Raw genomic sequence first — 22,992 nt, 5'->3', positions numbered from 1 at the left:
TTTGGATTGGGTCATAGATTTCAGAGTCAAGTTGACTTTTCCTAACTAGGGAACAGAGGTGATGGCTCGGACTAGAGTCTGGAGTGCGTAACTGGTTTTGAAGCTTGGTTTTTCCAATTTTGTTTCATTTGATTTGGAAAATAGTTTGGTCCATGTGTTCAAGTTTTGATTCCTAAAATTCTTGGTGAATTCAGGAGAAATTTTTTAAGGTTTATTTATTTTTATTGGGAAGTCAGATATACAGAGAGAAGAGACAGAGAGGAAGATCTTTGTCCACTGACTCATTCTCCAAGTGGCCACAACAGCTGGTGCTGAGCCAATCTGAAACCAGGAATCAGAAGCTTCTTCCAGGTCTCCCACGTGGGTACAGGGTCCCAAGGCTTTGGGCCATCCTTGACTGCTTTCCCAGGCCACAAGCAGGGAGCTGGATGGAAAGCAGGGATGCCGGGAGTAGAAACCATGGCATATGGGATCCTGCATGCAAGGGTACATGCAAGGTGAGGACTTTATCCATTAGGCTACCATGTTGGGCCCCCAGATAAAATTTAGACTAGGTCCTTGGACAGTAATAGATCAGCTTTGTAAGGGTGAAGTGCCTATGATCCATCTTTGTGGTTATTTAAAGAAAAATACTCAGGCCAGGCGCAATGGTTCAATTGCCTAATCCTTCCCTTGCAAGTGCCAGGATCCCATATGGGTACTGGTTTGTGTCCCAGTTGCTCCACCCCCCATCCAGTTCCCTGTTTGTAGCCTGAGAAGGCAAAGAGGAATGGCCCAAAGTCTTAGAACTCTGAGCCAGAGTCAGAGACCTGAAGGAAGCTCCTGGCTTCCTGGCTTCCCAGCTTCAGATGAGCTCAGCTTCAGCCATAGCAGTCATTTGGGGAGTGAACCAGCCGATGGAAAATTTCTGTCTCTCCTTCTCTCTATGAATCTGCCTTCGTGTTAAAAGAAATAAATATCTAAACAAAGAAAGAAAGTAAAAAGGGAAGGAAGGAAGGAAAAAAAGAAGGAAGGAAAGAGAAAGGAAGAAAGGGTCAGAATACTTGCTAGTCCCGGTTTCCTTGCTTGGCATGTAATCATCTCTAGCACCTTCCAGCCCTTACCAGATTCCTGAAACATAGGGCCACCCATTTTTTGAACTGTGAGCCTCAAAAACTAAGCCAAAGTCAACCTAGTTCCTAATAAACTCACATTATTATTATTATAAACTCACATCATATTATGGTGGTCACTTTTGCTCATTCACTGGTGACCTTAAACCAGGTGCACGAGTCACCTCTCCTCTTTCCTTGCTGGTGCCCCATTCTTGGTGTCTTCAATGGCCGTTTAGACAAGATATAACTTTTTTTTCCTCTTTAAATTTTTTGGTGAAATTTGTACAAATGAAGTGAACAACTGAATGTGTTCAATATTTGGGCAATTCTGTGTTCCCAAACATTTCCATTATGTCCAAAAGGAAACCCTGTACCCCTGAAGCCACTGTGGCTTGCTCTCCTGCTTTAATCTCCTCAATTAAATGAGGAATTTAAATTCTGGCTTTGTGGTATAGCAGAAAAAGCCACCTCCTACAATGCCAAAATCCTACTTGAGCACTTGTTTGAATCCTGGGTGTTGTACTTCCAATCCAGTACCCTGCTGACATGTCCAGGCAAGCAGTGGGGAATGGCCCAAATGGCTGGAATCCTGAACTCACATGGAGATACAGAGAAGCTCCTGGTCCGAGCTTTAGAGCATCCCTATTCTGGCCATTGCAGCCATTTTAGGGAGTGAACTAACAAATGGAAAATCTCTTATCTTTACCCTCCCCGTCTAACTCTGCCTTTTGAATAAATAAATTCTTTACCACTATTTTATTTTTTATTTTTTTATTACATTTTTTATAATCTTTACATAGTTAGAGTAAAAGGGTTCAAGGGCTGTAGGAAAGTGGGTAAGACTATTATTTCAAAATACTCAACTTTGTGTTTTTTTTTTTTATTTGGATAGGGACCATGGCTATTTGTGGGGTTTTTTTGTTTGTTTGTTTTGGTTTGGTTTTTTTACTCTCTGGTACCTGAAATAGTATCCAATACATGGCAACTGCTAATATACTTACATATTTTTTAGTGGATGGATGAACTGATGTATGAAATTAAGTAATAAGAAAATGCTGATGATCATGGGAGGTTATTTGGCAGTTATGAGACATAGTTTAAAAGAGAAGAAGTAGAATAACTTTCATAGAGGAGAAAGTCTTTCTTGGCAAATAAAACAAAATATTTAAATATTTTAAATGCCAGTCCTTTTTTGTTTGTTTTATTTGATTTATTTTGACTTATTTTCCTGGGTGGAACAGTGGGAGGAAGTGGGCACATGGCCTTAGGGAGCCCCTCAGAGCACAGGACACAGCTGCTGGGTCATGAGCACCTTGAAGCGCTCTTGATGGTGATGCGGTGGCACAAGTGCTTGTCGACAGGGGAGAAGTGAGCAGGTCTGCTATCCCAGAGGGTCAAACTTCTTGAGTGTATATATGTACTCTCCATCCTCATGGAGATAATACTGCAGAACATGATGACCGGGCTATGGATCCTGAACACCATATAGGTATAGGGACCCAGGGACTTGGCCATCTCCTGCTGCTCTCCGAGGCATGTCAGCAGGAGCCGGGTTTGAACTAACAATGGCACATTGCAGGTAGCAGCTTAACCCATTGTGCCATAATTCCTACCCCAGTAATCTTGTCTTGAACAAGTGGCAAATCAGAAGTCACTTTGAAATGCATGAAGAAAAATTAAAATATGATTTTGTTGCAAAAATTTTGGAAACCTATACAGTTTTTTTTTAAATAATATACTTTTCATTAACTTTTTCAAAAGCCCTCATGGGTGCTGATAACTATTTAAGTGACAGGGAAAACTCGTCAATATAGAAATAAAATTAACTTATTAGGTTAAATATTGAATGTCAGGATTAGGGATTTTTATTTATTTATTTATTTTTTTGCCTTCAACAGATATTTCTTGAGTTTCTACTGGATATCGTAAGTACTTTTTCTACAACATGGGACAAGAGAGGCAATTCCTATCCTTGTAGTGTTTTAATCTAATGAAAGACTCCATCAAATAATAATATTCCACAAACATTAATACAAAATGTCAAAATGCGCATCAGGTTAGTGTTTTGGAAGCATTATTCAGTATAGGTTTTCCTCTGGAATTTCCTGTTCCTCTTTGGCCATTATCTACTAGGTCAGCTCAGACTTCTGCATGTCATGACTCAGAAAACAGATGAATCAGCAGAATCCAAGGTATAGCTCACAGGAATCTTGTCTTAGCTTGTGAGCTTCGAAATTCCAGTTTGCAGGAACCACAGAATACACCTTCTGGTATAAAACTATTCACTGAGTAAAGCAAGGCTGTTATGGTCCAGATTCAAGCAGTATTTCCTCTGATTGGAGGGAAGCAGAGAGTCCAAAGCAAAGTAATCAGAACTTGGATGCTGTTGGGTGTCAGAAAAGGCAACCCCAGCCCTCTTCATTGCCAAGGTCATGCTCCAGACATTGACAGAAATGTAAGATGATTTTTGGCAGCAGAAAAGCAGAAGAGAAAGACTTGCCTTCTCAGGGACACTCCAGCTGGTTGACAAACATCAGATCAGAAATAGTGTAATGGAAGTCTCTGTACTTGTCCTTTGAAATCTTCCCAGATTCACCATGGTTTGTATTGGTGCAAAGAGCAAAATCACATCCAGGCACCTAGCATAATACTTGTTTTTAATTCCTGGATAGGTTGGGAATTCAAACTATAAATTCAGGTGAATTATGGAAAAGACTGTTTTTATTTGAAAGGCAGATCTTACAGAGAGAGAATAGAGTGGCAGAGAGGCCTTCCATTTGCTGGGTTACTCTCTAAACAGCAGCAACATCCAGAACTGAGATGATCTGAAGCCAAGATCCTGGAGCGTCTTCTGGACCTTCCACGTGGGTGCAGAAGCCAAAGGACTTGGGCCTTCCTTCACCATTTTAACAGGCCATAACCAGGGAGCTGGATTGGAAATGGAGCAGCCATGACATGAACCAGCCCATATGGGATGCAGTGCCACAAGCAGAGGATTAGCATGTTTTGCATGTAGAATACAACTAAATTCATTTAGATGTCAGTAATAGCTGAGTTAACCTTCTAGGAAGAATTAGAAGATAATCTGGAGCATAGAGCAAATGTATTAAAGTAAATGAATGTAATCACAAGGTTAAACAGCTTGGGAGAAGGGTAATAGAGGAGGAGAAAGAAAGATCTGTAATAAACACGCTTCAGTACATTGGGGAACACAAAACTCTGTCCCAGACAAGGTCCCTTTGCATCTTCAGTGATTCCCCTCCCTAAAGATGACCCCAGAGTACTTGTGTGGTATGATTGATTGCTGCTTCATCTGCCCACGTTAATCCAGGAAAATGTAGAATTGAGAATGGAAGAAGTCTTAAATGGAGAAATGAATTAATTCAAACCTACTATATATTCATGTATTTGTGGTATTCAAGAAATGATAGGGATATACTTGCTGCTTAGAATACTTGTAATATTTGGGAGAATTTGCTATATCAAACAAATCAACTATAACTGCTTTATAATTCCTATTCATGCTATAAGTGTAATAAATTCTGAATTTCTGCCAAATGTAAAAAAAATTCTACTAAATTTAAGTATGTAATTGGAACTTTTAAGAGAACTTCATGTTAGGAGCAGTGTGGTGGCATGGCAGGCTAATCTGCCTGCAAGCACCAGCATGCTACATGGATGCCAGTTTGAATTCCAGGTGCTTCACTTCACAATTCAGCTCCCTGCCTATGACCTGGGAAAGCAGCAGATGATGGCTCAAATTATGTTAGGTTAAACTACAGAACCACATGGAGAGTGCAAGATTTAGTAGTGAGAATGAGCCCATTAGGGAAATAGTGGGCACCTCCCTCTTGGATTGTCAACTCTGATGAGCATGAGAACCAGGACTGGGACAGGCATGGCTAGACAGAGAGTGGCACCTGCCGGCAGGTGTGTAGGCTGGATAATGAAGCTGGTTGGGTTGAACTAGGCTTCAATGCCCATTGACATATACAATAGCTCAATGGGAAGTGAGACAGACTGGACCAGTCTGCTATTGACAAGCACCGGAACTAGGGCAGGAGTGGGGCTGATGAGGGTTATTGCAGGTCGTTCCAACTAGGCTACAGTTCCCATTGGTTTGCATGGGGGCCGAATGTGTGATGGGCAGGATCGGGCTGGACTGCAACACCCATTGATTTGCGTAGAAGATAGAGCTGGAGACAGAACTGACCCAGCAATTGCAACCACCGGCATATGCATAAGCCGATTAGGGTGATGGACTGTACCGGAATCTGTTACTAGCAAGCACACACAAGAATCAGGTCTGGGATCCCCCCAACTGAACTGCTGGACTCAGAACCCCAACCATGGAGAGAATTGCAGGTTCCATGGTCTGACCGTGGAGCACTTGTGTTAAGAGCTGGTCCTCTTCAGTGGCTGAGACAGAGCAGTAAACAGCATATCCAGGTGCGCATGGAGGATATTGGCAGTACACTGGAGCCTGCAGAGGACACCTGGTACCACAACAGAGGATAGAGGACAGAACAAATTGACCAACTACCCTAACCAAATGTTGGAAGTGAATAACTGGGCAAACAGAGACTCTAAGGTGGACTATGTCAACCAGTAGATTTTGGAGAGATTTCATCGTGCTTGAAGTGACAAGATAAGCAGTAATTCAGAACTGTTGAACTATCAAAACTTTCTGAGCAGTGTCCTTGGAGAATGCTCCATATTGGGGACCCTGGGATGGTGTGGGGTGACTGTCCTCCATGCCAGAGAACAGAGGCGTTTACGAGGCTGGGCATGGCTTCTCCCCTTGTCTGCCCTCTTCCCCCAGATATAGGAAGGAAAAAAGGAGAAAGTGGAAATAATGGTCTCACACATCTTCTGTAGCTCTTGACCCTTATCACCCTAATTAACTGTAAAAATCACCTAAATAAAAAAAATCGTTTTTAAAAGATGTTCTTTTTTATTCTTAAAATTTATTTATTTATTTATTTATTTGTTTGTTTGTTTGTTTGTTTGTTTAAAAGAGCTACAGAGAGAGGGACAGGCGGAGAAAGAGCCCCTCCATCTTCTGGTTCATTCCCAGATGGCTGTAACAGCCCACCCTTGGCCAGGCTCAAGCCAGGATCCAGGACCTTTTTCCAGCTCTTCAGTGCAGGTGGGAGCAGCCCCAATACCAGAGCCATCCTCTGCTGCCTTTCCTAGGCCATTAGGAGGGAGCTGGATTGCAAGTGGAGGAGCTGGGACAAGAACTGGCTGCCATATGGGATGCTGATGTCACAGATTGCAGCTCCACCTGCTATGCCACAATGCCAGCCCAGGACTCTTGTTAATAGCCATGATTGGAATAGAGGAGCAAATTATAATTTGATGATTACAGAGGAAACAGTTCACAATTTAGCTGGCTGTCATGTGTGTTTTAAATGATCCAATTTCAGCTGTCAAGTATTTCAGGTGCCTCTTTAAAATTCCATATTGTGTTAGTTCGGGTTTCGGAGTTCTATCTCACTGTTTATTGGAGGAGTTAAAATAAATGGAAGAATCATTCAAACCTACACTATTAGTCACCATCATGGTACAACAGAAACTCTGCAGAGATCTACTGAAGGACATTCTTGAACTCAGGAGTGTATTTCACGTTGAATGGGGCTGAATCAAAGCAGCATGACTTGGTGACTCACCGGGACCTGAAGTAGATCTTTGGAAAGTTCCCCTGGGTTTCCCCTGGAAAGGAAGTGGGAGGTTTTCCCACTAAAGCAATATTCTGTAGAATTTAAAGGCTATGTCCAAATATAACGAAAAATCTCACCCAGTAGTAGACCATGGTATTGTGACAAGAACAGATGTCCCCAGACTGACAAGAGTCTGACTTAGAATTTGATGATGGTGTGAGAACCATACCCATTCAATAGAAACTGTTCTTATAGTTTTAAATGTTGTTGTTCTTTGGCCCAGTAATAGATAGTCCAATATTCTTACAGTGCTAGATAATGGAAGTAAACACAGCTCCTGATTGGCTATGAAATCATGAGGGCACCCAACTGATAACTCCATAGTGAACTGTGTTGCCAAGCCAGGTTGAAGCCAATAGTCAGGAAGCATCCAAGTCTCCTATATGAGTGCTGGGACCCAAGGACTGGAACATGTTATCAGCTAGGTTAGGATGTCTGGTTGGTTATGTGTGTTAGCATATTTTTTGACTTACAATACTTTTTCTTTTTTAAAAGATTTATTTTACTTATTAGAAAGATGGAGCTATTTTTATAGAGAGGGAGATGAGACAGAAATGTTCCATCCACTGATTCACTCCCCTCATGGCTGCAATGAATAGTACTGAGCTAGGCCAAAAGCAAGAGCTAAGAGCTTAATTTTGATCTCCCAGGTGGATGACAGGGGCCCAGCACTTGGGCCATCCTTTCCTGCTTTCCCAGGCCATTAGCAGGGGACTGGATTGGAAGTGGAGCAGCCAGGACTCAAAGCAACCCCTAAAGGCTGTCAGCATTACAGGCAGTGACTTTACACACCACAACACTGGCCTGTCTTTTGTTCCCACAGTTCACACTGACCATTTGCTCTCTAAATCCCCTCATATTTTTATTCTGCTTCATTAAAAGATCAGTTTAATTTTCATTACTGTCTCGCCTTTCACTTCTCCTCCTCTTCTGTCTTCCTCTTTTTGTAAGTGGAGAGGGGTTATAAGTCTAATCAGTGATGCCTTTTGGATGCCGTGTAGGAGAGAAAAAACAAGGAACATTGCAGGCTTATTGCTTAACCACACTTTAAAAAATGTGGGTAAGTCATAAGGAGAAAATGTGAACTACCCAAAAAATTCTCCCAGTGTAAATATATTCATACACTTTTAGACTTTTTCTTATGCCTTTATAATATGTATAAAATGTGAGTTGCAAAAAAAATGGTATAATTTGTACAGTTTTACAGTTGCCTTTAAGCAACTTAACTGTGTTGTGAATATCTGTCTGTATGTAACAGAGCTTACCAACTTTTTCTCCTAGCTCAAGTCATTTAGCTATTGTCCCCACTGTGTAGCATCCTGGGTGAATGTCTTTGTTTACTTGTGCAGTTGTTTTCATAGAAATTATTACTAAGTGTGCAAGTTTGGACCAAGGAATAAGCATATTACAAAGTCCTGGGGCTGCTGAAATAAAATGCCACAATCTGGGTGGCACAAACAACTTAAGTTCATTATCCTAGAAGTCTTGAGGCCAGAAGTCCAGGATCAAGTTGTTTGCAGGGCTGACTCCTTGGAGGGCTTCAGTGGGAAATTTCTATTCCGTGTCTCTCCCCTAGGTCCTGGTGGTTGGCTTGCAATCTGGGTATTTCTTGGTTTGTATGGCATCATCTTGCTCTCCTTCATATTCACATGGCATTCCTTCTGCATGCATGTCTGTGACTAAATCTCCTCTTTTTTATACAGTCACCAATCGCACTAGATTAGGAGCTCTCCATACTTTGTTATCACCGGGTCATTACATTGACAGTGACGCTTATTTCGAAGCAAGATCCCATTCTGAGGCATTAGATGCTTCTAGTTCTGTGGGTGAATTTTAAGGAAATACAAAGAAGTCACAGCACACGTCTTTAATAATTTTACTATGTGTTGCTGAACATCCAGAGTGTATAGGTGAGGTAGCGTTTGACAGGGTCTGGTATGACTGACTATAACCAGTAAAGGGATCAGGGGAAAGAAAGAGCAGTATGTGATTCCTAAATACCGGCCATGGACAACTGACAAGAACACAGAAGAAGCATCTGGGAGGAGGAATTTTACAGGTGATGAGTTAAGTTGTCAGGCATGCTGACTCTGAGGCATTGTGGAAAAGGCCAATCATGGTCAGATATGTGGGTCTGCTGTTTAGGGAAGATGAGTGTGTGACTCATGATTACTTAAGTGGAAGTAGAAAGTTGTGAGAATGGATAAGATCACCCAGCAATATGAGACATGAAGGGAGCCAAGCACAGAATCGTAGGAACACCAGAAGCTACAGGATGCTGGGAGATGGAGCCCACAGATGTGACCTAATTAGATTTGGGCTTCAGATGGACAGTACTGGGAGTGATACTGTGAGAGTTGCAATTGAGAAGAAAGGGAAGATGTGTCCTATCTCCCAGCTAAAGATGACTTCTCAGTGGCGCCGCAGTGTGGTGTGTGTCCATGCGGACCACTCGATACCTCTCTACTTCCGTATGGTAATCACAACTGTAAATTTCTTGCTCACCATGCTCTGACTTTTCTTTATATTTTAATCACAAATACATGTTATTTTATTTATTTTTTAGATTTATTTAATTTTTATTGCAAAGTCAGATATACAGAGAGGAGGAGAGACAGAGAGGAAGATCTTTTGTCCGATGATTCACTCCCCAAGTGGCCACAATGGCTGGAGCTGCTCCGATCTGAAGCCAGGAGCCAGGAACTTCTTCCAGTTCTCCCACGTGGGTGCCGGGTCCCAAGGCTTTGAGCCATCCTCGACTGCTTTTCCAGGCCACAAGCAGGGAGCTGGATGGGAAGTGGAGCTGCTGGGATAAGAACTGATGTCCATATAGGATCGGATCCAGGTACATGCAATGCAAGGACTTTAACCACTATGCTATGGCGCCAGGGCCTGGGGTCATTCTAAGTATTTTGCTGTTACACATAAGTCCTATGAACTCGGTCATATATTTTTCCTTGTTCATCTCTCTAAGAGTGTCTTTCTAGGAATGCTGTTTACCACCTATAGATTTAATTCACGCAAGAGAAAAATAAACTCATATGAAAGAATATATGTTTCTAGGAACCAGCATTGTAGCATAGCAAGTTTAGCCACTGTGTGTAATTCCTTTGTTCTTCATAGATGCTGGTTCATGCTCGATTTTCAGATCTAGCTACCTAGTGATACATCTGGGAAAGCACCACAAGATGATCAAGTGCTTGGGACCCTGCCATCAGCCTGGGAGACCTAAGTGAAGCGCCTGCTTTTGGCCTGGTCCAGCCCTGACCGCTGTGGCCTTTGGGGGAGTGAATCAGGAAATGGAATATATTAAATAAATCAACCAATAACTAAATCCTTGAAATATATTTACATTTCAAATTATATTAAAATTTCCCTTTTGGGCCCGGCGCGGTGGTGCAGTGGTTAAGGTCCTCGCCTTGCACACCCGGGATCCCATATGGGCACCGGTTCTAATCCCAGCAGCCCCGCTTCCCTTCCAGCTCCCTGCCTGTGGCCTGGGAAGGCAGTCGAGGACAGCCCAAAGCTTTGGGACCCTGTACCCGTGTGGGAGACCCGGAAGAGTCTCCTGGCTTCGGATCGGCATAGCATCAGCCGTTGCGCTCACTTGGGGAGTGAATCATCGGACGGAAGATCTTCCTCTCTGTCTCTCCTCTCTGTATATCCGCCTTTCCAATAAAAAAAATAATAATAAAAATAAATCTTTTAAAAAAAATTTCCCTTTCATGCGGATCATGCCCTTTTACTTCTTAGGTTAGAGTATGAAAGCATTTGTACATGTGAAGCAAGAGATACCCATTAAAAATCATTGCACAATTGCCTGTAATAATTTTTAATAGGAAAAAACAGTGATGATTAAACTTAGTATAGATATTCAAATGAACTATAAATTTGTTATCTATCTTATCATGGCATTTTATATAGCAGTGAAAATTAACACACTATATACTACATAAATGTTTGAAATCCAAAACAGTGAAAGCAAAGAAGCCATAGAAAAGTCTCATATGGTATGATTTAGTTGGTGTGGTTTTAACAGCAGACAAGGTGTAGACATTTAACCTGCAATATACATGCATCCCACATTGGAGTATCTGATACCCAGCTCCTGGACTGTTCCTGTCAAAACAGACCCTATAAGACCCTATAAGACAGCTTGATGGTTCATTTGGGTTGTACAACCCATGTGGGAGACCAGGATTAAGTTTCCAGCTCCTTGATTTGGTTTAGCCTAGTCCTAGCCATTGTGAGCATTTGGGGAGTAAAACAATGAATAGGAACATGGTCTCTCTTTCTCTTCCTCCCTCTCTCCTTCACTCCCTCTTTATCACACCCTCTCGAAGAAATACACAAGAATTTAAAAACATGTGCACTCTTAAGAAAACAGGGTGGCTAAATTTGGTTGAAACTGTATCTTAATGAAACTAAATCTGCTTGCACAAGGAGCTATTGAAATAGGATAAGTAAACTGAATAAACAAAAATTCACAGAAGTTGAGAGATGGAGCTGCTGTTCTTGACTATCAGAACATGAAGGGGGTATGGTATTGGATACAATTAATGTAGTAGTGGAGACTGATAAAATGCAGCTTTTTACTGAAGTAATATTCATGTAACATAAAAAAATCTAGAAAGATTGTGATTATGAATTGTACTAGTCATTGGCTTTTAATATATTCACAATGTTGTATAACCATAACTTCTCTGATTTTAAAAAAATTTTTATCATCCCAAAAAGAAACTCCATATCCATTAAGTTGTCATTCCTCATATCTGTATGTTTTCTCAACATGGACTTGTCAGTCAGATACTTTATGTGAGGGGCTCATTTATTATTTGGCCTACTAGGAGCCTACCTTCTCTTAGAATGAAGCATAATGTTTTCAAGGATTCGTTTATATTGCAGTAGTTCATTTCTTTTTATAGCTGAATAATAGTCTGTTGTATGCAAAATTCTTGTAGAAAAAAATTGGGAAGAACAATTGGATCCTATCATTATTCATAGGGAAAAAAAAACTCCTGATATTTGAGGGCTCTTTTGGCTGAGAAAAATTGTGATAATAAAATCCATACACCAGTAGCAAGCATGGTAGCCTAATGGCTAGAGTCTTCATCTTGCATGTGCCAGGATATCATATGGATGCCTGGTTAATATCCAGCTGTCCCACTTCCCACCCAGCTCCATGCTTGTGGCCTGGAAAGGCAGTCAAGAATGGCCCAAAGCCTTGGGACCCTGCACCTGAGTGGGAGACCTTTAAGAAGCTCCTGGTTCCTAGCTCCTGGCTCCTGACCTCGGATCAGTTTAGTTCCAGGCAGTGTACCCACTTAGGGAGTGAACCAGCGGACAGAAGATCTTTCTCTTTGTTTCTCCTTCTTTCTGTAAATCTGCTTTTCCAATAAAAAATACATAGAATCTTTTTTTTTAAAGAAATGTGACATGATAGAATTGTAATTATTATTTTCAGGATAATGTTTTACAAACATGCATTATATAAATGAGAAACCTAATAGTAATTTGCTTCCATTTGAGTCAGTTTCCACACCCAGTACATTATTTTTGATGTTACTTTTTAACAAGTCTCTTCTGTCAATCCAGAAAAATCGTGATCATTTTGCTTTCAAAAATGTTTTCCAATACTCATCTCCAGTTTTCTCTACAATAGTTATATGATTATGTACTTGTTCAAATGGAAGCTCAACAGAACTAACATTTTTCAGGTGGTGTTTATAAATTTAAGATCTGATCTTATTTTCTTTGATCCCTAGACAATAAGAAGATAGAATTTCAGTTGTTGCTGTTTAGTAAATGTAGTTGTAAATTTTACATGAACACATGGAGACATAAAAACAAGCATAATTTTTCCTTTAATAGACTGCTTCTCTAGAGTACTTTTGCGTTCACAGCACAGCTGAAATGTAGGTACAAATTTATCTCACACCTCCTTGCCCCAATACATGTATAACTAATTCTTGTTACCAACATCTCCTATCAGAGTAGTATGTTTATTATGGTTGGTGGAGGAACACTAACATGTGATCACCATGCAAAACCAGTAGTTGATGACAGAGATGGCAGAATTCACCCTTGGTGTCAAGGGGCCTGAATAAATGAAATGAATACTGTCATATCTCTGCCACTATAGCATCTTACAGAATACTTTTGCTGCACCCCAAAAATCCTCTGCTCTTGCTATTCATCACTTCTCCCCACTAACCACTGAACCATATTTTTTTGCCTTTTTCAAAATGTCATACCGTTGGAGTCATATAGTCTTTAACCTTTTCAGATTGCCCTCTTTCATTTAGTAATATATATTTAACTTCCTTACCTTGTCTTTTCCTGGGGAGACCTGGATGGAGTTCCAGGCTCCCAGCCCTGGCTGTTGTGGGCATCTAGGAAATAAAGCAGTGGTTGGAAGTTACCCTGACTGTCTCTGTTTCTCCGTGTTCTGTCTTTCAGATAAGATGAGAATAAACAATTTTTAAAAAATATATATAATGGTAGAATTTAAAATGAATGCAAATCCAAAGAGCTAAGATTGGGATGGAGAGGAAGACATCAAATGATTGGCTTACAGATAAAATGTGACAATTGTTAAAGAGTACAAAGGGTGAATGAATACTGAATATTGAGAGAAATTTGTTAATAGGGCTCAACACAATGGCTCAATTGGCTCATCCTCCCCCTGCAAGCACTGTTCCTTTATGGGCTCCAGTGTGTGTCCTAGCTGCTCTGTTTCCCATCCAGCTCCCTGCTTGTGGCCGGGGAAAGCAGTCGAGGATGGCCCAAAGCCTTGGGACCCTGCACCCATGTAGAAGATCTGGAGGAGGTTCCTGGCTCCTGGCTTCGGATCAGCGCAGCACCGGCTGTTGCAGTCACTTGGGGAGCCAGGAGCTCTTCCGGGTCTCCCATGTGGGTGCAGGGACCCAGAGGAGGCTCCTGGCCTGGCTTCAGATTGGCTAAGCTCTGACCTTTGAGGCTAGTTGGGGGAGTTAACCAGCAGACAGAGGGTCTTTCTGTCTCTCCTTCTCTCTGTAAATCTGCCTTCCTCCCCAAAAATAAATAAATATTTAGAAAAAAAAAGAAAGAGAAAGTAAGAAAGGAAATTGCTAGTAGACCTGTCAGGAAACGAATCTGCCCTGTTAGCTGTCAGTGAAGAAAGCACTACAGTGTGGTTATTTGGGTTCCAAGCTGGAGAACCCAGATCAGTATACAGGGTCGAGCTCAGTCAAAACTTTATCCCGTTGATAAAGCTGATTGGTTCAGAGATAGATATGTGACAGATGTCCAGTGAGATTTGATTTTTGGAATTTGTGGATCTGGAATTAAGCAGCACAGACTAAGAATCTGAGTCATAGTGAAGATAATACTCTGGGGATGTGGTCTGTGGACTTGAACCTCGAACTGGTACAACATTTAGCAAATACCTGAGTCCTTCCAAAACCACTCCCTGTCCTCACTCCCACTTTTTGTGTTCAAGCTAGCCTTATTTAAAATGTGTTATTTAATACCAGAAATGATGGTTCAAGACAGGCCATTTGAGATCGTTTTTTTTTTTTTCCCAATATATCAACACAAACTCACCATGTTGATATTCTTAATAAAATTTTAAATGCTAAGTGTAAATTTTCTATACTATTTACTTCAGCATAAATAATGCAGCTATGGAAATTTTAGGAGAGTTTACACATCAGGGAAGTAACAAGAGCTCTCAACCAAGAGGAAGAGTGATTTTTCCATTTGGTTAAATCATCGATGTACTTCAAGAGTCTCATATTTCTCACTCTGAAAGTAGAAGATTGATGGAAACTAAATTAAAATCTAACCTGAGTCCCTATGGACTGTGCTTACAAACTACTAATCCATTAATATTCAAATATATGATTTTTTAATATTTTGATTATTCAGTAAATTTATCTTTATGAACAGAAGAACTGAGGTCAAGCGTCAGGAGTGCTTCTAGGTCAGGAGAATAATTTTAGGCAGTACTGATTGTCAAACCCCCTCTAATGCTCATTGGAAATAAACACATGGCTAAAGGAATGTCTCCTGAAAACTGGAAGCATTACACTTGAAACAAGAGTAGCCTATTCATTACCAATTGCTTATTGCCGATCAGAGCTTGCTTTGTCATGTTGTAAATATTTAGGTTTTAAGTGTCTAGACATTTCATTAATATTTCTTGAAGCATGGGAGATATTATCCAGTTATGAGTCACTGAGAAGATGAAAAACAAATAAATGAAATTGTCCTCATAATGTGAAATGTTACACTATAATAACAATTTTATGTCCTTGTTAAGATTTCAAATTGAATATTGGTTAGGCAGCAATAATTTTACTAAAATGTTCATCCCAGAAATAGTTTCAACAATCTAGGATTTGCAGGTGGGGACCTTTGTAATTATTACTTCCATAAATAAGAAGAGTCTATCTCCTACACACATGGTTATGGATATGAACAAGAAACTCTAGTTGTACTGTTCCTATTACATTGTATGGGAAACTGCTTACAGGGTCATGTTGGGAGAGCCTATTCTACTTCTAAAATGTTTACTCTTCTTGCTGTTTTTCCCTGTAAAATGATGGCGAATTAAATGGTTAGAGATCTTTTGTCCTCCTGTGATTTTTATAAACATTGAAATTTTTGTTGCATCTGTTAAGAAAAATAATATATTAAATTGAGTCAAAGAAAAGTAGAATCGATTTTTTTACAGTAGTACATATTATTTTTATAATTGGGAAATTGCAGTTTAGAATAAGCAGAATTAGTTCTTGATAGTGTTTTTGTCTTCTATTGGTGTTTTGGATTGTGTATTCAAATAAATCCTATTTTGTTTTCAAAATAAAATTTAAAATGCCTTTCCCCCCCTATTTTTAAAAGTAGTACAGCAAGGGAGGTTAGCATACCTGGAAGTAAAGGTATTATGCAGTATGCATCTCTACTTCCAAGTAAAAGTTGGACTCCCAGTGAAACTTTTAAATATACCTTTAGGATGAGACGCTAGGTTTTCTACCTTTTCTGGTATTTATCATGTCTTGATACATTTAAATGCCGGAAAGTTAAACTTGTAACTTGTACTCAAGAGACCATACCATTGCAATAATACAGGAAGAAATGACAGGAGTAGAAGTGGGGAAACAGGAAGGGGAGGAGGAATGTATAAATCCATATACATGCAAAAATGTATTGTGGAAAAGAGATAATAATAATAAGTGATACAGATTTGTAGTACTGAGACAAAGGGCAGTAATTGACCCTCTTCCCATTTCCTCCACCTGTATAACTAAAACCTCTGAACAATGTATAAATAGAACCTTCAAAAAGTTCACAAAAAATACATATTATGAAAAAGAAAATTCATAGAACCCAATGTTTTTATACCAAATAAGCTCATGTTTTAATTTCATTGTCACCAACTTTTTTTTTTTAATGAACCTCGTGTCTGCAACTTCATCTCAGACTTTTTAAAAAAATTATTAATTTTTATTGGAAAGGCAGATATACAGAAAGAAGGAAAGACAGAGAGGAAGATCTTCCATCTGATGATTCACTCCCCAAGCAGCCACAATGGCTGGAGCTGAGCCAACCCAAAGCCAGGAATCTGGAGCCTCTTCTCAGTCTCCCAAGCAGGTGCAGGGTCCCAAGGCTTTGGGCCGTCCTCAACTGTTTTCCTAGGCCACAAGCAAGGAGCTGGATGGGAAGCAGAGTCTTTGGGATTAGAACTAGTGCCGCTATGGGATCCGGTACATTCAAGGCAAGGACTAGCCTCTATGCTATTGCACCAGGCCCACCACCAACTTTTAAGGAAAAAAAAATATATATATATATATATATTTATTTATTTATTGGAAAGGCAGGACATAGAGAGAGGGACAGAGAGAGAAAGTTGTTGTCTGTTGGTTCACTCCCCAAATGCCCTGAGTCAGGGCAAAGCCAAGATCCACAACCCTCATCTAGGTCTCTTAGGTGGGTGACACGGTCTCAGTACTTGAACCATCATTTGCTGCCTTAGTAGGAAGCTGGGTGGGGCAGGTGGGAAGCAAGAGCACGCAAGCCAGAACTTCAACCAAAGATGTGAATGTCCCAAGCTGTGGCTTCACCTGCTGTGCTACACTACCAGCCCTTCCAAATCCTTTTTGAAAAACTACATGGAAAACAAATAAGAAGGGCATTTGGAAAAGCAGAAACGGGGCTCACTGACTAGTTACCTGAAAAATAGGGCAGCTAGTTTCCTGGGCTTTCTGTTTGCTTCATAAAATAGTCCAGATTGGGTGCTGGAGGTACAGATAACCTGGAAACGCCAGTATGCGTTCAAATTAAACAAGTCTCTTACCCCTTAGGCCTGTTCTGTGCAGACAAGAGACCAGAAAAGGGACAGCCCAGCAAGGCAGAAAATGCTGAATGAATAACCACCTGTGAAGAACAGTTAACAGAGGATGCCTGAGCCCACTATTTTTAGAAAGTCCTACTTGGAGGGCTGTCACTTGTCTGGCATTTGGGGGCTCTCTGCAATTCATACACAGATAGGAAACGTTACTTGAATAATCAGAGTGGTTTACTGTGCTTAGTCTGGTTATAAACCATGTGGCTTGAGGCACATATGGATCTTCCTTCTGGATGTTTTGAGTTTTGCTATATTAAGCAGTGGATACCTACATGACAAACCCCACCTCCTCTCCAAAAAATAGCCATGGGCGTTGTGTCTTTGTGCGCTTCCCTGTTGCATACACCTCATACCAGGTGTCACAGTCCACAGTGGAAAAACTGTGTGTGATTCCCTTGGGGCAGAACTCAAATCACGTGCCTGGTTTCTTCTGGACTTCGCTCTCTGGGGTTTTCCCTTTGCTGTGTTTTGCTTTAACCTTTCCCTTCAATAAATGTTACTGGTGCTACTATGAGTGCTCCTAGTTAATCCATAACCCTGTGTAGTCTTGGTGACCCCTAGCACACTGCCATACTCCAACCAAATATTGTTTTTGAAGAAATAATAACTGGTGGTCCTTCTCCATCCGCTTGGTAATAGCTGACGAGGAAGCCTAGATTTTGAGCTTTGCAGGCTTGACATGACTCAGTCCTACCCAAGTGTCAGAGGAGCACTTACGAGGCAGCCCTCTCCCTCTCAGCCAAGATAATGTTAGTGGAGGCCCAGAGGGGACCCAGAACCCCACCCCTGCCAACAGTAATGAGGTACCCTCTGGGTCCAGACATAAACTGTCAAAGGAGTCTTGCTGGGGAACAGATTTCCACCTCAACCAGGTGGTTTGGAGGTGGCAAGTCTCCTCTCATTGCTAGCTCAATATCAAAGAGGACTTACTGCAAGAGACCATTTCAATATGATCCAGTATCTTAACACAGTTCCCCAGATGTGTAGTATAGAAAACAAAAGGACTTGGGGCCAGCACTGTGGCATAGTGGGTTAGACCTCTGCCTGTGTGCATTTCAGAGCTTTCCTGTATGACTAGAGTCATACAAAAATTGTAATCGTTCATTTAAAGATATTATTGCATGCATAGCATGTATTATATGTTATTACTTAATAGTCATTATTCACTCATTCTGCCTGGTAGATGCTATTTTAGCTAACGTCATGCTAGGCTCTGAAAACATAATGGTGAATCAATTACATGTACTCTGTTTTTCATAAAACTTAGAACATAATTGATGAGGTTGTTACTTAACAATATCTCTAAACATATACAATTACAGATTGTGTTGAATTCAGACAACTGTAAAAAATGCTTTAAAATGTGGGCCCAGCACAGTAGCCTGGCAGCTAAAGTCCTTGCCTTGCATGTGCCAGGATCCCATATGGATGCTGGCTTTAATCCTGGCAGCCCCGTTTCCCAACAACTCACTGCTGTGGCTTGGGACCCTGCACCTGTGTGGGAGATCCAGAAGAGGCTCCTGGCTCCTAGTTTTGGATTGGTGCAGCTCCAGCTGTTGCAGCTGCTTGGGGAGTGAATCAATGGACAGAAGATCTTCCTCTCTGTCTATCCTTCTCTCTGTATATTTGAATTTTCAATAAAAATAAATACATCTTTTAAAAAAAAGAATACCCATCCATTTTGGTCACAGGGCAGGGCTTCCAAAATATTCTGTTGGATGGGGTGACAAGTCCTCTGGTTTGTGCAGGACAATCTTTTTCCAGGATGCCTCCAAACACAACAGAGCAAACAGCAAGAAAATACCCATACTCAAATGTTAGCTCAAAAAAGCTGTAAGATACAGACCTTCACTTAGGCTATTCCTGTAAGATTTATGGGTTACTACCTCTTTTGAGTAGTGTAGAAATTAGCCAATGTGTGTGCGAGGGGCCAATTGGGGCAAAAAAAAAAAGGGAAGTTTGTGTCATTGAATGAGGGAAGAAGAACCCCCTTTGAAAGTAGCCTAGCATGTACAGAGCAAAGACCCTGCGCAGGCCCAGTCACTGTAGCTGAATGGAATCCCAAGCTTCCCCCAGTGACTTCCTAAGGGAATCTTCTCAGCCCAGTGCTGGCAGCTGGTATTTGGTTTACTAGCTTAGCCTATAAAGCCCAGAGAGGAATTTTACCAGTTCCTTGCCCAGAAAAGCCCTCTGCCCAACAAAATCCCATAAGTGGAGAGGGGGAAGAGAAACAGTGGAGCATGTCCATAACAACCTCAACCCGCATGCAGAAAGGGCGCTTGGTTCTTTGCTGAGATGCCCGCCTGATTTCCAGGTGTATTTTCATCATTAAACTTCACCAGCATGCTTACTGCTGAAAAAAAAAAAAAAAATCCATCCACGAGAGGAAAGAGTGGAGCTGGCTAGCTAGATACCATGCAAGGTATGTTTAGTACCAAAAGGCATGAAGCAGTAGAAAGAGCTTCAAATATAAGAGCAAAAGAAAGGAACAATACATTTAAGAGAAAGTTTCCCAAGAAGAAGCCGAAGCAAATGTGTAAGCACTGGCTTCTGGTCGAGGGCAGCTGCCTTAGCTGACGCATTAACAAGAGAAGTGAGGATGTGTGCTGATACACATCGCTTTGTAGATTGCGAGGTTTGAACAGGAACTGACACAATATGAGGCAGTGATAGCGAGGTCTGAACAGGAATTGACACAACATGACACAGTGATAGCAATGTCTGAACAGGAATTGACACAATGCGAGACAATGTCATCAGCAAACAGAGTCCCGTATTGGATGGTCTGAGGGTTGAAGAGAGTGGGGGTTTTAACTAATTATTTCGGAAATGCTCGCTGAACAGAGGAGGAGTGGTGACTTGCCAGCCTGAGTTAAGAGCCTGTAGAATCTGTCCTCTGGGGCAGATTCTAGCCATTTTTAGCTCCTTGACTACAGGCAAGGGAAAAGTGAAGGAGTAGGTATTAGAAGAAAAGTGCTGCAGTGAGCTAAATTTTTAAAGAGAGAAAGACCATGCTCTAACTGGGAGAAGAGAGAATGCATGATGAAGGAAGGAGATGTGAACTGGGAGAAGGCCGTTGCTGTGGGGAAGGCCTGGCCTGAGAGGAAAAGGGAAACACATGGATCTGGAGTAGATGCAAAGAAAAGCGGGAGAGTGGGGGACTTTTTGACTCAAGTGAAATTTTTTTCTGATTTGTCTAACAAACAAAGCAGGCCTTTCGAGAGCAGCAGTGTCTCATCTGAGGTTGTGAAATTTGGTTATGTGTTTCTGAGACCTAACAACCTACCCATGTCTCAGGCATTCCAAGCATTTTGGCTGTTGCATGGCTGTGTAAGTGGAGGACAAGTGTATAAGGTCTTTAAAAAGTTCAAGAATAGGGCCCGGCGCAAGTGGTTAAGGTCCTCGCCTTGCACGCCCGGGATCCCATATGGGCACCGGTTCTAATCCCAGCAGCCCCGCTTCCCTTCCAGCTCCCTGCCTGTGGCCTGGGAAGGCAGTCGAGGATGGCCCAAAGCGTTGGGACCCTGCACCCGCGTGGGAGACCCGGAAGAGGCTCCTGGCTTCGGATCGGCATGGGCATAGCATCGGCAATTGCGCTCACTTAGGGAGTGAATCATTGGACGGAAGATCTTCCTCTCTGTCTCTCCTCTCTGTATATCTGCCTTTCCAATAAAAAAAATAATAAAAATAAATCTTTAAAAAAAAAAGTTCAAGAATAGGGCCCAGCGGCATGGCCCAGTGGCCAAAGTCCTCGCCTTGGATGTGCCGGGATCCCATATGGGCGCAGGTTCTAAACCCGGCAGCTCCACTTCCCATCCAGCTCCCTGCTTGTGGCCTGGGAAAGCAGTCGAGGACAGCCCAAAGCTTTGAGACCCTGCACCCCTGTGGGAGACCCGGAAGAAGTTCCTGGATCCTGGCTTCGGACCGGCATAGCATTGGCTGTTGCGCTCACTTGGGGAGTGAATCATCGGACGGAAGATCTTCTTGTCTGTCTGTCCTCCTCTCTGTATATCTGACTTTCCAATAAATAAATAAATATTTAAAAAAATATGTATGTTATTAAAAAAAACCTGTGCATGAATTTAAAATGTGCTTTGCAGTGTGTTATCTGTTTATTCAGTTTACTAACAACTTTAGGGAGTATCCTCGTCATTCTCTCCATAGTCCGAAGAGAGGCGTCAGGAGGCCACAGACGCCTAACTTAGCTTGGCAGCTGTGAATTCCTGTGAGATCTGAAGTTCAATCTGAATTAATTACTAGTTACCAAGAATGAAGTACGTTATTCAGATACCTTGCAATTTACTTTGGTGTGGACTAGTCTGAAGCTGGGAGCCAGGAGCTTCTTCAGGGCCCAAGGACTTGACCCATCCTTGTGTGTTTTCCCAGGCCATCAGCAGGAAGCCGGACTGATATAGGACTGGCTAGCTGGGACTCGAGCCGTGCCTGTATGGGGTGCCTGCACCACAGATGAGGATTATCTTACTATGAGTGTTTAAGTAGAAATGCACTGAGAGGGACTGAGATCTGGGCAAAAAGCTAACTTGAAATTGTCTTGCATTACTCTGCTAACGCAAATTCCCTGGGAAACAGAACTGCCTAACATTTTGGCAATTATTAAATTTACATTACAGTAATATCTAACTTATTAAAACTCCTTGCAACATGGTTATCCTACCACAAAACCTGACTAGGAATAATGCTGTTATTGCAAAATTAGTGAAGCTTAAAAAGTGTTTTACTGGCTGTCAGGGACTAACAAATACTTTAATCACAAAAGCAAAACAAAGTGGCCTAAGCAGCTGGTTAGCAAGTGAACACATGAAGGAATAGATTGGACTGGGGATTAAAAAAAATTCTATTATTCCAATTTGGAATTCTTGGAAGTCTTATCTTTTTTGTGTGTGGCTTAACTGCTAATAATTAAATTATTATAATTTGGGAGTTCCTTTAAAAAAAACAAGACTTTTGAATTTTTTAAAATGAGTAGATATTCATTAATTATTAATACAGTGATAAATTACACGAGGGAGGCAAGGAGAATGTAAAATAGCATGTGCCTTTTAACGAAGGAGCTATCAAGCCACCAGATTTGGCTCTTTGCTTCCAAGAGAGAAATGTGAATCATTTTCATTGCTGTCCAGTAGGAGGAATGACAGACGAGATTCAGGCACTGGTGCACAGTAGAGCCACTATTATATGCGGAATTTCCATGCCTTTTCAAAATGTGTTTCGCTGGCTCTGCACACATCGGTCCCTCTCCCTTCTTAGCAAATAATGAAAGCCTGAAATTCCCTTGTCAGCGGTGGACCTCGGCTTTGCCTTCCTCGGAGTGGGGATGGAGGAGGTGTGTGGGAGGGCGGTGACAGGACACCCTGAGTCCCTCACATTTGTCGTTTCCGCACGTTCCTCGGCCGCCCCCTGCACTGGGTAAAAACTCCAACCCCCCGAGCCCCTGTCAGCCGCCCTTTGAGCCCCCTGGGAACAAATCCTCCTGTCGGGCCCAGGAAGACCTCGGTACCTCAGGAGCCGGGACCACATTCCCCACCCGGCCCCTACAACCCCGGAGACGTCACTCCGCTAGAGCCCACTGGGGGCGCATGCGCAGGCCCGGCACGGACGTTGCCCACCCCCAAGCATCCCGGGCGTCGGCAGAACGGTTCCCCTCAGGAAGGCCTGGATTCCTTAGTTGTCTTGTAGAAAACCCTACAACCGGCTACGTGGGACTGGGACACGATGGGGAAACAAGCAGCACTTCTGGCCCCGGCGCGTTCCCGTTTCCAACCACACA

The 22,992-nt window shown here is 41.9% G+C and overlaps 1 pseudogene; it reads right to left on the bottom strand.

Moving 5' to 3' along the window:
- Positions 1-2,370: 2,370 nt before the first annotated feature.
- On the bottom strand, positions 2,371-22,742 carry LOC121152299 (annotated as a pseudogene).
- Positions 22,743-22,992: the final 250 nt, after the last annotated feature.

The sequence above is a fragment of the Ochotona curzoniae genome, unplaced genomic scaffold (assembly GCF_017591425.1).
Source record: "Ochotona curzoniae isolate NIBS_2020 unplaced genomic scaffold, NIBS_Ocur_1.0 contig_1, whole genome shotgun sequence".
In the NCBI taxonomy this organism is placed as follows: domain Eukaryota; kingdom Metazoa; phylum Chordata; class Mammalia; order Lagomorpha; family Ochotonidae; genus Ochotona; species Ochotona curzoniae.
This window is presented reverse-complemented; position numbering and strand designations above follow the sequence as displayed.